The sequence below is a fragment of the Mercenaria mercenaria genome, chromosome 1, assembly GCF_021730395.1.
Source record: "Mercenaria mercenaria strain notata chromosome 1, MADL_Memer_1, whole genome shotgun sequence".
Taxonomy (NCBI): Eukaryota; Metazoa; Mollusca; class Bivalvia; order Venerida; family Veneridae; genus Mercenaria; species Mercenaria mercenaria.
The window spans coordinates 96,757,102-96,769,744 of NC_069361.1; the positions used below are offsets into that span (position 1 = coordinate 96,757,102).

The following is a 12,643-nucleotide window of genomic DNA, read 5'->3' on the forward strand; positions in this document are numbered from 1 at the left end:
TTGACCTTAGGATCATCAAGATTACCATTCTGACCATGTTTCATGAAGATACAGTCATAAATGTGGCCTCTACAGTGTAAACAAGCTTTCCTTTGATTTGCCTCGGTGACCTAGTTTTTGACCCACCTGACCCAGATTTGAACATGACCTACAGATCATCAAGATTAACATTCTGACCAAGTTTCATTAAGATATGGTCATAAATGTGGCCTCTACAGAGTAAACTAGTTTTTCTTTGATTTGACCTAGTTTTTGATCCTACATGACCCAGATTCAAACTGGACCTTGAGATCATCAAGACTACCATTCTGACAAAACTTCATGAAAATACATTCATAAATCATTAATGTGGCCTCTACAGTGTTACTTTCATAAATGTGGCCTCTACAGTGTTAACAAGTATTCCCTTTGATTTGATTTGCTTTTATCAGGATTATAAAAAATTAACAAGTATTCCTGTGAAGTTTGGTGTAAATCTGCCCTGTAGTATGGAAGAAGATATTTTTAGAAAGTGTTGACGGGCGGACCACAGACATCAAGCGGTCAAAAAAGCTCACGTTGAGCCTTTTGCTCTGGTGAGCTAATAATAAACAATTGAAAAATCATGCTCTTGCGTATGACAAAAATGGTCATGAAAAAATGTTACAATATACAATCACTGTCGGAACAATCTCAACAGAATCCTTCCTCCTCCATCGTAACTTTTCCTGTCCGGTCAATCACGTGAAGTTGACCACTGCCTCCTGCCACTCTACACCAACTTGAAGTCTGTACGCCATTCTTATGTTTTGAAACTGAGAAACCTCCGTACATGCCTGGCACAGGGTACCAAAATTCTCCAAACTCGAACAGAAATGCCAATTGTGGAAGCGCCTGACCATTTTTGGTTATCAAGTCTTCAACTCTTCCTTTAATTGCTTCATGAAGTCCAGCTTCCATCTTTTGTATTTCGTCATAGTTCTCTCTAATTTCCTTTGGCACTTCTAGTAAACTAAGAATTTCTTCACTCACTCCAAGTCTTTTGGCAATATCATATGCAGTTTCACCTTCGGCAGTTTTCAGACTTTTTGAAGCTCCTAGTTTAATTAATTTCTTGAATATATCTTTTGATGCTCTGCCATGAGCCGCTTGATGTAAAGGTGTGTACAGTTTTGCAGGGGAAGAATTATCTGTCGGAAAGCGACATGTGTTCACCATTTTCGGATCCTTTTCAATTTCTTCAATCAAATTTGGCCATGCATGAGAGTAAGAAAGGTCCGAAATAGTCCTGTTTGCTTGAACGACACGGTCTGCATATACAGATGTATATACATTGAGGGGATACTCCATAATAAAGCTAGAAAGAAAAATGAAAAGATTTAATATAAGAGACAACACTCAGAAGAAAAGATAGCATAAAATATAAGCACGTTTAAACCCCACATAGCTATGCTTCCAAGCTATGATAATCGAAAGACCATGGCTCAGCCAAGCGGGGAAGAACTCAGCCACATTCCATTTTATGTCATGAAATGTATTGCAAAACAATTTTTACCATTTACAGCGGTGTACAGTGGAAGGAAGGCTCCAATGGGTCATGAGATCACTCGATCAGGATATTTAGATTGCCAGACAAAGGTCGGTGCGTGTCCATGAAAACTTCTTTTAAAGGTTTTATATTTTTAATTCTTTTTGTTCCTGCAAACAGCCACTAGGAATTTTCTAATTTCTACAATCTTCGTTAAGGGTCACCAAAGAAACATCTGTGTAAAAATTTAAAACTGGGTCTGTTGTTTCTGACAATAATATTTTATAAGTTTCCAATATGAATATATACATATAGGGGAAAATGGCCATACCAGGTGCCGGCCATGTTTTTCGACGAATCAAAATAATTTGAACAATCTTAGTAGGTCACAATTAGGTAAATTGTTTTCCCTATATATTCTATATAAAACTGACCTTTTTTAAAGAGCTACCAAACACAGCTAGACCCATTTCAGAGAACAAATCCATACCTCATTTTAAAGAGTTATGATAAAACTGATATAAAATGAAGAGAAAAGTAGGGGTCATGTATTTTCTAAGAGAGATTTCTCTGGTCACATCTGCTTACTGTAAACTGACATCAAAATCACACTGCTGTGACTTGGAAGCCATTTGTTTGAAGTTATTTCAAAATTGGGCCAGCAGTTCCATACAAGAAGATTTTCAAAGTTTCCACTAAATGCCTATCCCGGCATTATGGACCTTGTGTCAAATGATGTGGATGATGATGTGGAACAACCACTAAGTTTGAATGAAATCCATTTAATAACAACAGAGATATGTTGGAAAAACATTAAAATTAAATTGAAATTCTAAGTAAACAAGTGGTATAATTCACGAAAAATTGGTGGAAGAGTCATGGCCCTTGTGTCTAATGATGTGCATGATGATTTGGAACAACTATGTTAAGTTTTAACTAGAATGTCTGTATGGCACAGGGTGTGCCCCCCACTGGTACATTTGTCACAAATAAGGGGCAATAATTCAAATGTTTGCAGTCTTAATGGGGTATAGCCTCAACAAACATTTTATGAAAAGGATTCATTATTCTAGGCCCTATACTTTTTGAGCTATGAGCATCACAAACAAAAAATCCACTATTTTGGCTTTTTCAAGGGCCATAACTCTGTAAGAAGAGCTAAGATTCTCAAGAAGAATGCCAAGTGTGCAAGGTCACATCACGATAAAGACTCCAGCAATGGTTCCTGAATTTAAATCTAATACTTTTTGAGCTAGGCACATAAATAGGTGAACAAGTGCATTTTTTTACTATTTCAGGGGCCATAACTTTAAAAGTAGAGAGTGGAGCCAGCCAAAAAATTAGAGGTGTGCAAGTTTATATCATTATAAAGACTTGTGCAACTTTTCAACCATTTATATTAAATACTTTTTGAGCTCGGTGCGTCACAAGGTGAGAATGTACATTTCTGACTATTTCAGGGGCCATAACTCTAAAAATTGTGGGCAAACCCAAATGAAAAATAAGAGGTGCACAAGTTCATATCATGATTAAGATTCATGCAAGGTTTCATGAATCTATATCAAATACTTTTTAGCTAGACGTGTCACAATATGAAAATGTGCATTTTTGACTATTTCAGGGGCCATAACTCTGAAAATAAGGGGCGGAGCCAGATGAAAAATAGGAGGTGCGCAAGTTCATATCATGATAAAGCCTCATGCAAGGTTTCGTGAATCTATATCAAATACTTTTTGAGCTAGGCGTGTCACAAGGTAAAATGTGTATTTCAGGGGCCACAACTTTGAAAATAGGGGGCGGAGTCAGACGAAAAATAGGAGGTGTGCAAGATCATATCATGATAAAGACTCATGCAAGGTGTCATCAATTTATATCAAATACTTTTCATGCTAGGCGCGTCACGAACTTCGGACGGACGGACGGATGCACGGACAAGACCAAATCTATAGGGGGGGGGGGGGGGTGGGGGGCACAATAAAACCCGTTATGTAATAATATAGAGTGAAAGTACATCAAAACTATAACCTGAAATTTTAAGAAAAAAGGCAATAATTAATGAAATATTGGTGCCAGAGTTATGATCCTTGTGTCATGTCATGTGGGTGATGATGTGGAACAACTATTTTAAGTTTGAATCAAACCTTTTCTGTAATAACAGAGATATATAGTGAAAATGCATCAAAATTAACCTAACTTTTAAGTAAAAAGGGGATAATTCATGAAATATTGGTGCAAGAGTTATGACTCTTGTGTCATATGCTGTGGGTGCTAACGTGGAATAACCATTTTAGGTTTGAATCAAATCCATCTAGTTATAACTGAGATAGAGTTGAAGAGGATCAAAAGTTTATTCTAAGTAAAAAGAGGGATAATCGATTAAATATTGGTGCCAGAATTATGAAGTGGAACAATTATTTTAAGTTGGAAACACATCCATCTAGTAATTACGAAGATAAAGATAAAGTGCTTCAGAACTTTAACCAAGGTGTGGACGTGGAAGGATGCCGACGCCGGGTCGAGTAGGACAGCCCTCCATACTTCGTACAGTCTAGCTAAAAATGATCTTTTAAGCTTTGATCTCCAACTGTGACCTTGACCTTTGCAAAAGGGGTCTGGGTCTTGCACTCGTCAAATCGTTACATAATGGGCAAAACTTGTTCCAAATTACATGTATTTCAAAATCTCTTGATGAATGTTTAGAATTATGAACCAGGTATGAAACAAACCCTGGAACTAGAGGTATTGATCTCGCCAGCAACATGTCTTCTCGTTATAGGAATTATGGTGCCAAGAAATGTTAAAATCCCTCGATGGATTACAAAGTTATGAACTTTCGTTTGTTGTGTTTTTTTTCAACAGTTTTTCAGTTATTCAGCGGCGAACAGTTAACCTAACCAGTGTTCTTGGATTCTGTACCAGTACAAACCTGTTCTCCGCAAGTAACTGCGAACTTCCACACATGATTATGAGGTGGCGGAGAAATTAGTTCAGACACAACGTCTTTAATCAAATCACCACGGAGAACATACGCCTCATCCACGGATCAAACTCACGACCCCACGACCTGTAGATATGTGCTCTCTATACTGAGCTAAGCCGGACGCATAGTGTGATGGACAGATGAGGTATTTTTTTTTTGGTACAAAGTACCAACAAGCAACAATAAGCAGTATGGAATTCATAGAATTTATCGTTACCTATTGTCCCCTGTACCAAACAAATGTCAATTTGTTTGCTTAGATGGAGGACACATTTCATTTCTAATAGTCATTGGTTCAAACGTGTTTTTATTCTTAGCTCTTAAGCAGTCCCCAAAAAGGTGACTGGTACCTTCATCTGAATAAATTTCGGAGCGGAACCTACAAAGATGCTACAGCCCAAGTTTGATGAAAATTCACCCAGAAGTTCACTCTAAGAAGTCCTTAAAGATATTGGACCCAAAATAGTAATGTTTAAACATGGGGGTCATTGACCCTAAAGCGCTCATCTGTGTACAAGGCTTCAAGCGTGTTTGTATAAGTACAGAGTTAGGTTTCTTCTATGTTAGCCTATATTATATACATGTCACACACACTTTTGAACCTAGAGCAATAGTTTGAATAATTATGGTAGACATTACAAATCTGATATCACACGCCAAGTATCAAGGCTCTAGCTATTCAGAGAAGAAGATTTTCTAAGTTTCTAATATAAAAGCCTACAGTAAGTAAATGTCAGACACAGGGGCGTGGCCATTTGTTTTTACCTTAGGGCAATAATCTGGACAAGTATGGTATACATAAAGGGAAAAGTGACCACGCCCTCTGGCAGCCATGTTTTTTTTGACAAATCGGAATATTTAAAAAATCTTGGTAGAGGTTCACACAAGAACCATTTGTGTAAAATTATTTTAAAATTGGGCTAGCAGTTTCACACAAGACGATTTTTAAATTTCCACTAGATATATATATACATATAGGGAAAGGTGACCACACCATCTGGCAGCAATGTTTTTTGACGAATCAAAATAATTTGAACAATCTTGGAAGACGGACACTCATACAAGGACAATTTGTGTAAAATTATTCTAAAATCGGGCCAGCAGTTTCACACAAGAAGATTTTTAAAGTTTCCACTTATAATATACATATAGGGAAAAGTGACCACGCCCTCTGGCGGCCATGTTTTTTGACGAATCAAAATAATTTGAACAACCTTGGTAGAGGGTCATACAAGGACAATTTGTGTAAAATTATTCTAAAATCGGGCCAGCAGTTTCACACAAGAAGATTTTTAAAGTTTCCACTATATACATATAGGAAAAAGTGACCACGCCCTCTGGTGGCCATGTTTTTTGACGAATCAAAATAATTTAAACAATCTTGGTAGAGGGTCACACAAGGACCATTTGTGTAAAATTATTCTAAAATTTGACAAGCAGATTCACACAAGAAGATTTTTTAAAGTTTCCCCTATATACATATAGGGAAAAGTGACCACGTTCCCCTGGCGGCCATGTTTTTTGACGAATCGGTATAATTTGAACAATCTTGGTAGAGGGTGACATAAGGACCATTTGTGTGAAATTATTTCAAAATCGGACCATCGGTTTAGATGGAGTTGTCGTTAGAAGATTTTTCTATTTTTAGCTCTGGCAGCTATGTGCAACCAAGCGGAACCATTTGAACAACTTTAGTAGAGGACCATCCAAGGAACATCCACGCCAAGTTTTATCAAAATCCATTCAGTGGTTATGGAGGTGATGTCTTTTAAACACAACTGTTGACGACGGACGGACGACTTGACGGACGGACGATCGAACGGACGCACGCACGACGGACCCCGGACACAGCGTGATCACAATTCCTCACCATGAGCACTTTATGCTCAGGTGAGCTAAAAATGACATTTTTAAATTGACCGTGTTTCGCAGTCTATGTTGCAATTTCTAAACAACTTTTACCGTGCTGTTTTTTTTAGATAAATTTTGTATAATTTATAGTATTTCTTCAAGCTCAAATAGAGACAAATGTCAAAGTGATGGTCACAGTCCAAAACGTTTGCAGAGATTTCCATATCCCATTAATTTTGATAAAAAAACATCAAACTATTGGTAAAGAATTATAAAGCACAAAATAAAACTGTCAATATCATTTTCTCTAGGGTGTCTCAAATAAACGGATTTAATGAGGCAGAATTCTAACTCAAACATTGAACAAGAGTGCCAGAATGTCACATTATATACGCCCATCACAGCAAATTTCTTTACACTAGCACCTGTATTTGCAAATGGAATTTTAATTTTGTGGTTGTTTACCTATTTGAACAGATTTGGGAGCGTATCTTAGAATCATGATGTTACAAACCAACTTTGATGAAGATCTTTCAAGTGGTTCATGAGAAGTCATTTTAAGCATTTCTAATTTAAGCTCTAGCAGCCCGACTTCAGGGGGTCAAAAGCCCCCATGGAACAAATATTTGACTATGCCAGGATGCTACTGAGTTAGTTTCAATTCTGAACGGTAGTTTCAATTCTGAACGGTAGTTTCAGAGGAGATGTCACCTGAAGAAAAGTGAGGACGGATGGACAATGGATCATGAGCGATCAAAATGCGTCACCCAGAGCACTTTGTGCTTAGTTGCGCTACATGTAAGACCCCTTTTATTATTTAATCTTCAAGTGTGGCCTGTCGTCTGGATTCTGCACACAACAAGCCATCTCATTATGGTGAACATTTGATTGACTATAGAGTTAAGGTGACATTTGATCTCCAAAAGAAACCTTAACCTTTAAAATTCCTTAATAGATGACACAGTTTTAGACAGGAAAACACTCAATTGACATTTGACCTCAAAGTGTACCTTGACCTTTGATCTAGGGATCTGGCTGATGGCATGATGGAGATCATTATGGAGAACATTTTTTGTCAGGTAATATCAAAACCCTCTGATGAACGACAGCATTATGGACAAGACAGAAATAAACCTTAATGACATTTGACTTTCAAGAATGACTTTGACGTTTGAGCTAGGGTCTGGGTTTGTGCATAACATGTCAATCCACTCATTATGGGTAATACTTCTGCCAGAGCTATCGCAGATGACAGTGCGATTGACTTATAGCGAAAAAGGCACACTTGCGGAAGCTGGAGCTATCATTAAAGTAGTTAATGATTCCAATGTAGATGACAATATTGAACAATACTTTAGCATGAATCAAATGTATTTAGTACTAACAGAGGTAGACTAAAAGTGTATCAAAGCATTAACTAAGAATAAAAGGGACTTATTTCATGGTTTATTTCTGCAAGAGTAATGCACCATCTGTCATATCATATGGTTAATAATGACTGATCAACTAGTTCAAGTTTGAATCAAATCCCCTTAGAAATAACTGAGATCTAGAGCAAAAGTGCATCATAACTTTAACCTGAAGCTCTACTTCAAAAGGGGGCAAATTCATACGATTTGGTGCCAGAGTTAGGGACCTTGTGTCATATGATACACTGATGATACATTGATGCTACAAAGTTTGACAAATATGCATCAAGTGGGTCATAAGAAGTTGTTTAAAAGTTCTAACTGCTTTTAGCTCTAGTAGCCAACTAAAATGGTTCTACTGCCCATATCTGAACAAAACTTAAAGAGGACCTTATTATGACACTACAGACAAAATTTAATGTAGATGATCCAGAGCTAGGCCTGGAATGGGCATTTTTAGCCAAATGCTCAAAATGCTGATTTTGGCTCAAGAAAATTCAGAAACGGCTCAAACCCTAAAAAAAACCTACTTAAAGAATTAAAACCGGTCAAATTTTATATATTAATGTTATTTTGGACCAAGACAGACTCACAGTGATAAAACATGCAGTAAACAAAAGGCACAGTCCATGGTCCATTATCACCATCAAGTGACAATAAACCTGTGTCCTTGGGGTAATAAAAAGCATCTCTCACAGTTTGTTTAGCTAAATTGGTACTGATTAATGAATATACATGGATCAAAGTTGTTTGTTTGTGGCATATGCCATGACTGAAAATCCTTGATTGAATAATGGGCCATCTTTTATTATCTCATCAAAAGACAAGATTAAAGAATGTTGAAAGGTAAGTGTGTTTGATCTTTTTTGTTCAAACAAGAGCTCGTAGAACACGAAATGCCCCCTTTGGTGCATTCAGTAATTGCACATGAAGGAACAGAAATTATTTGGTCAGTTTGCACTGGATGTTTGACGTACTCACACTGGCTATAGCTTTCGCAGAAGCGGTGGTTCCAATGCCGCGGCGGTGGAGGGTTCGTCGCAGAAGCGGTGGAGAAAAATGGCCGGCTGACTACATTTATGCTGTCATCGGTATGTTTTCTAATGAATTTTTCACGTTTGACTGAAAACAACCAGTGAGACAGGAGCCCACATGTGTACTCTTCCAGCCACAAACACTTGCTCAGTGCAATTCTTTGTCATAAATGCAAACACTTCTGTACAGTTTGACGAGGGACTGCCGTTTTTGTAGAATTTCCATTAAAAATGGTAAAATATTGTACAAAATGACCCCTGATCACGTTTGCACCAAATCGTAAGTATGGCACTGACAAGCAACAACTATTTCTTCGTAATCGGTGAATTTTCATTACAGGCATATGAAATAATCAACCAAAAATGATTCCAACGCAGTGTTTGGTGGGTACAACTGCAACGCATTACGGTGTATCTTGTTATTTAATGTTTGTTAAGGACTTTTAACTTAACTATACAGCATTTTTCCCGGGATTTTGATTGGGTTAAGGCCATGAAATCACTTTGACATTAGACAGCAAAAGAATCTGAAAGTTTAGAATAAATGCGTTGCAATTGTACCCTATTTTGTATGCCTGCAATTAAAATTTACTGATTATGGAGAAAAAGTTTTTTCTTGACAGTGCCATACCTACCTTTTGATGCAAACATGCTCAGGAGTCGTTTTGTACAAGATTTTACCATTCTGATGGAAATTCTACAAAAACGGCAGTCCCTTGTCAAACTGTACAGAAGTGTTTACATTAATGACAAATAACTGCACTGAACAAGTGTTTGTGGCTGGAAGTGTACACATGTGGGCACCTGTCTCACTGGTTGTTTTCAGTCAAACGTGAAAAATTCATTAGAAAACATATCGATGACAGCATAAATGTAGTCAGTCCGCCATTTTTCTCCACCGCTTCTGCGACGAATCCTCTACCGCCACAGCGTTGGAACGACAACTGTGTTCATAAGGCAAATGTTGACTGACAACGCACAATGGACGATGCTGACAATAGCTCACACTAAGCACTAAAAATGTGACCATATTTAAGGCATGTCAAAATAAAGCATGTTATAAGAGGATGTTCTAGTATTCCTTCCTACTTCCTTTGTCAAAATTTGTCCCGGCACAACAACATTGGAACACTCCTAAACAACGACAGCAACTTCATGAGCTGTGAGCATGGTAAGCAACTTATTATCTGAAGTCTATAGCTGTACCAGATTAATAGAATAAAACATAATTCATAAATAAATAGATTACTGAATGCAAAAAAAAAACTCCTAGAGGTTTTGTTACAAGATGGCTAGATACTGCAATAAAAGGTAAATACTGCTACCTTTGGTAGACAAAATATGTTAAATTAATACACCATTTTTAAACAAATTGATTACCAGACACCTAAAAAAGGGTAGTGGCAAAGGTAGAGATGCATTAACCTGACTATATGGGCTGTCTAGAGGTCTGGTAAACAAAATGATTCATTGAAAATGATATTTGCAGAAAGGACACTATAATAAGCTATCAAAAACTGAAGATGACTTTAAAAATTAGCTCTCATTTATTTTTCATTGCTTTTTAATGCTCTCTGGAGTAATTATAACCCAATAATAATGAGAAGAAAACAAGAGGGCCATGATGGCCCTGGATCGCTCACCTGAGTAATAGGAGCTACATGTTTCAATTGTCAAACTGATGCTAAATTATTAAGAAAGTAGGTCAGTAGGTCACATTTATGGTCACTGAAAGTCAGTTTTAAGATCGGCTTGCAAAAGTGTCCATGCCATCCAAATTTCAAGGTTGTATCTTATAAAACAAGAAAGTAGGTCAGTAGGTCACATTCATGGTCACTGAAAGTCAGTTTTAAGATTGGTGTGCTAAACTGTACATGTCATAAAAATTTCAAGGCTGTATCTTAAAAAACAAAAAGTAGGTCAGTAGGTCACATTCATGGTCACTGAAAGTCAGTTTGAAGATCGGTGTGCTAAACTGTACATGTCATAAAAATTTCAAGGCTGTATCTTAAAAAGCAAGAAAGTAGGTCACATTCACGGTCACTGAAAGTCAGTCTGAAGATCGGTGCGCTAAGCTGTACATGTCATCCAAATTTCAAGGCTGTATCTTAAATAACAAGGAAGTAGGTCAGTAGGTCAAGGTCACAGTCAAGTGATCCCTAATTGCTTGGGGTCATCAGGTAATTATAATTAAACAGTCTAGGAGATATGATCTGATAATTTTTGAAGTATTTTTCCTATATATCTCATATAACAAGTGACCCCAGGGCGGGGCCTCTTTTCACCACAGGGGCATAATTTGAACAATCTTGTTAGAGATCCACTAGGCAATGCTACATACCAAATATCAAAGGCCTAGGCCTTGAACTTTCAGACAAGAAGATCTTTTTTTTTTCCTATACATGTATAAGTCTATGTTAAACTTGATACCCCCAGGGCAAGGCTTCTTTTCACCCAAGGGACTAGTCCAACTAATTTGACGCGATCCTAGGAAATATTGAGATATTTTTTTCATATGGGCACTCGAAAGACCAAAACAGTTGAAGCAATTTCCGATGAAATTTTCGTCGCTGCCGACACTTTACATGCATAAGGTTTAAATGCCGATTATTTCATGAATTGGCCAGAAATTCAAATAAAACTTAAATGTATCGAAAGGGGATTCAATTCCTAATTGAATTATGTAAAAATTATCAAATAATATCCAAAATTACGAATTTTCTGGCGGTTTAAACCAGTCACACATTAAACCAAAATCCTCCTAAAAACCAGAATACATTTTCCATAACCGGAATACACCTGTATTTTTTAAGTTAAAGGTATTTTTGAAGGTCTTTTGATATAATTCAATCATATCTATCATAAATAAATAACATACGAAAGGAAAATAAAATACGTTCACGAAATATAAAACAATCTGAACTTCGAATTATTTTGACTACCCATAATTTGAACAACTCTGGTAGAGAAACGCTAGGAAAGGCAACATACCAAATATCAAAAGCATAGGCCTTGCAGTTTCAGGCAAGATCTTTAAACTTATTTTCCTATATATGTCTATGTAAAACTTGAGACCCCTCGGGGCAGGGCCTCTTTTCACCCCGGCAGTGGCTAGGATTATGGTACCATAATCCTAGCCTCCAGTTCTAGGATTATGGAAGTTCTGTATTCCTAGATACATGTAACCCTATGAGGATAGGCTAGAATTACAGAAGTTTTTAAGAGGTATCAAATATATGTTAGGACATGCATAAATGACGTTGTAAACCTCTATATTTCACCTAATTTCATTATTATGTCGTGCTACTGATCTGCTGATTTTGGTTAGTATAATCTTTATGGCACGCGGAATTATAGAATTATCTACATTATTTCGTATATACCTGCATTTTTTCACGAAGTCAACACAAATGGTTTTTGATAACATACAATGTGGTTATAAATCATAAAAATTCAAAGTAAAGAATATTTTTTACCCTAGCTGATATTTCTATAATATTTCCAGGAACCGACATTAATATAGCGTTTAAGATTATACTAACCCAAAATGGTTGATAGATATCACGAAATAATAAGGTAGGCATGAAAAAAAGCTATTTTAGTTAAGTGAAATAAGTAAGTTTACAGCATCATAAATGCATGTCCTAACATATATCTGATGCCTCTTAAATACTTCCGTAATCCTATCCTATCCTTATAGGGTTGTCTAAGAATACGGAACTTCCGTAATCCTATCCTATCCTTATAGGGTTGTCTAAGAATACGGAACTTCCGTAATCCCAGAACTGGAGGCTAGGCTAGGTAATCGTAGCCACTGCCTTTCATCCCAGGGGCATAATTTGAACAATTTTGGTAGAGAAAC

At 36.9% G+C, this 12,643-nt stretch overlaps 1 protein-coding gene across 5 annotated transcripts in view; it reads right to left on the reverse strand.

Annotated features, from left to right (window-relative positions):
• Positions 1-12,643, reverse strand: part of LOC123529524 (uncharacterized) — a 29,233-nt gene that overhangs the window by 15,019 nt on the left and 1,571 nt on the right. For 2 of the 5 annotated variants that reach the window (XM_045309900.2, XM_053517943.1), the window contains exon 2: positions 654-1,336. The exons of 2 other annotated variants lie outside the window; for them this stretch is intronic. The gene's annotated coding sequence lies outside the window, so the exon portion shown is untranslated. Of the gene's footprint in view, positions 1-646; positions 1,337-12,643 lie in introns of all 5 variants that reach the window. One more of the 5 variants, XM_045309907.2, reaches the window with a different exon arrangement.